Consider the following 3,402-nt stretch of genomic DNA (forward strand, 5'->3'; position numbering starts at 1 on the left):
AGCAAGCAGCTCAGAGATTAGCAGCCTAGGGAAAGGCAGCCACTCAAGGATTTCATTAAGATTCTAGGCTCCCTCATTCCCCTCCTTTAACTTCCTTATTGTGTGGCTCTGTCTTTATGGTCACAGCATGACTGCTGCATCTTAGGACATCACATCTAGCTTTCCTTACTGATGATTCCCTCTTAAATCTCATTGATCAGAATGAGGTCACAGGGCTACTCCTAGTTACAAAGGAAACTAGGAAATGTATATTTAGCTGGGCACATTGTCATCCTGGATAAAACTGTGACTCTGTTAGGAAGAAAGAAGAAGAGAGAACTTGGGTAGCGTTTGTCGTAAGTACTGTGTGTGTACTTGGCCAGTACAGTTGGCTTTCCCTTATTCATGCAGGTGGTACAAACCTCCACTTGGGGCTTAGGCATGGATGTATGATTTACTTTGGCCAATGAAATAAATACGAGCAGAAGTGACACATACCACTTTCTAGTGGAAGCTTTAAGAGTTGGTACGTGATTCCCCATCATTTTCCATCGATGTGGTGACTGTAAAAGCATATGTCAAGAAGCCTCCAGTTGCCTGGGTTCCTGAGGAACTATGAGGAACAGAGCTCTCTTGCCAACTTATGATGGACATAAAGCAAGAGAGAGAAATAGGCCTTTGTTTAGTTAAGACACTGATATTTTCACGAGGTTTGCTATTGCTATGTAATCTAGCCTATCCTGACACAGGTAAGCAATCAGCAGTGTCCATCATTTGGTCCTCAGGCAATATAATGATAGGATCAGCAAGAAACCAACACCCTGGCCTGAACTGGCACAAACAATGTCCCAGTTTCCCCAGAGCAAGGGCTGTTTTAGTGGCCTCATAAAAAGAATTGAGTCCATAGGTTCTCAGGCATGAGGGATGCTTGCCTATCTGGAGCAGCCATTGATGCCACATCTGAGCCCACTGACTCAGCCACCCTCCCACCAGCTAGCTCTTCAGCAGTGTCTCTATCTCTTTGTCAAGTCTTAGAAATAGATGTGGTGAGAATCTTCCATGTATACCTGCTTCCCTCATAGAATAACAGAAACCATGTTCCCTCTTCCATCAGATGCACTCTGTCCTAGTCAAGGGGGGCTGGGTGGGTGTGGGATGCAGATTAGGTCAATCAGATGCTCTCAATCTGAAACCTGAATCTTGAGTGGAATAATCCAGATGAATTGGAAACTGATTGGAATTTATTCTCCTGCATGCTAAAGAGATCTTCTATTAGGTTCTGCTATCTAGTCCTCAGAGCCTCACTTAGTACAGTTCTTTCTGGGCTCCCTGAAAGCATTGCACATCACCCAGAGATTATGGACCTGGAGCTGGAGGCAGTCACTGATTGAGAATCTAGGTCCCCTGTGGTCTTCTGTTGCAGTGGATATGAGTAGAGTTTTGGTGGCATATGGTAAAATTGCATTCATTATCTTAAGCAAGAATATTTTAACAAGTATGTTTATGGGAGGAAGGATAGGAGTGGATGTCAGGTGGCCAAAGGTGCAGGTTGCAATGGATATTTGGTGTTTTTGCCTGTCCAGAATCCATTCTTGCTTCTTCTGGTGACAAAATCCATGTGTTCTCCTCTGTTCTCAGACATCTATTCTTAGGGTCGGCTGACTTCTCCTTGACTCTAGAGCTTGATCCAGACCTGGCCAGTCAGAACATTGCATTCCTTAGACCATGGTGATGAGTGAAGAGCTGGACAGTGACTCATGTTAGTTTATTATGACTCCTTAGAATTTAAGGGGAACTGTTGAGAGTGATAATAACAATAATACCTATTACAATAATTTAACATTATTCTCAACTCCTAAAACTCTTTTCCATGGACTTAGAGCTGTGAGAATCTAACCCAGGAGCTGCTGAGTTAACAACGTATGGAAAGTCCAGCTAAAAGAGATGAAGAGGTGCCAGGTTCTTTTTTTTTTTTTAATAAATTTATTTATTTATTTTTGGCTGCATTGGGTCTTCGTTGCTGCTCACAGGCTTTCTCTAGTTGCAGCAAGTGGGGCGTACTCTTTGTTGTGGTGCACGGGCTTTTCATTGTGGTGGCTTCTCTTGTTGTGGAGCATGGGCTCTAGGCACACGGGCTTCAGTAGTTATGGCATGTGGGCTCAGTAGCTGTGGCTTGCGGGCTCTAGAGCGCAGGCTCAGTAGTTGTGGCACTTGGGGCTTAGTTGCTCCGCGGCATATGGGATCTTTCCGGACCAGGGCTGGAACCCATGTCCCCTGCATTGGCAGGCGGATTCTTAAACACTGTGCCGCCAGGGAAGCTCCGAGGTGCCAGGCTCTGCTGACATCATTTAAGCCTCTGGATTCAGCCAAACCTGATTTTAGACTCTTGCCTTACAAGAGCCTAAGAAAAGTCCTTTGGTGCTTCACCCAATTTGAGTTGGGTTTTTGCCTCTCAAAGTCCAAAGCATACACTGGCTAATACACTTCTTTTTTAAAAAAATATATTTCATATTTTATTTATTTATTTATTTATTGGCTGCATTGTGTCTTCATTGCTGCGTGCAGGTGTCTCATTTTGGTGGCTTTTGTTGTTGTAGAGCATGGGCTCTAGGTGTGCGGGCTTCCGTAGTTGTGGCGCGCAGGCTCTAGAGCACAGGCTCAGTGCAGGCTCAGTAGTTGTGGCGCACGGGCTTAGTTGCTGCGCAGCACGTGGGATCTTCCCGGACCAGGGCTCGAACCCATGTCCCCTGCATGGCAGGCAGATTCTTAACCACTGTGCCACCAGGGAAGCCCTGGCTAATATACTTCTATGTAGAAGTACAATACTTCAGTGGTGGCACCTGCTATGCCCACAGCCCTAACAGAGGGGACAGCTAGTAGGTGGACATGTTTTAGACCACGTGGCCATTGGATGGAAGAGGGCCACATGGTCTAAAGTGCTGAGTTCATCAGCTGGGCAGGACTTGTGAGCTTTTCTTTGGCATTAAAGATCACATATGTCTATCAGATTCCTCTTGTTTGAACTGGGAAGTTGGAAAGATGGCAGGAGCAAGGCAGCTAGCTGCAGAGGAAGACACAAGAAGGATTCATTAAGAGATGCCACCAGGAGGAGCTGGGGCCTTGGTGATTCAAGGTGTCCAAGCAGCAGAAATTCTGCATCAGTAGAGGGCTCTAGTTGGTAGAAAGAGTGGAAAAGAGGAAAGTCAAGAGGTTAGATGGTGCACTTAGCTCCAGGAAGGAAGCAATGCAGTAATGGATATTTCTGGATCTGTCTTGCTTGTTCCTGAGGACTCCCATGTCCCCTGCGTTGGCAGGCGGATTCTTAACCACTGCGCCACCAGGGAAGTCCCCACGAGTGAGTTTCTTTCTCAAGACTCCTAGAGAAATTCTTTATTGTATGTCATTGGCGCTAAGTGGGACACA

The sequence above is a fragment of the Hyperoodon ampullatus genome (assembly GCF_949752795.1).
Source record: "Hyperoodon ampullatus genome assembly, chromosome: 1".
In the NCBI taxonomy this organism is placed as follows: domain Eukaryota; kingdom Metazoa; phylum Chordata; class Mammalia; order Artiodactyla; family Ziphiidae; genus Hyperoodon; species Hyperoodon ampullatus.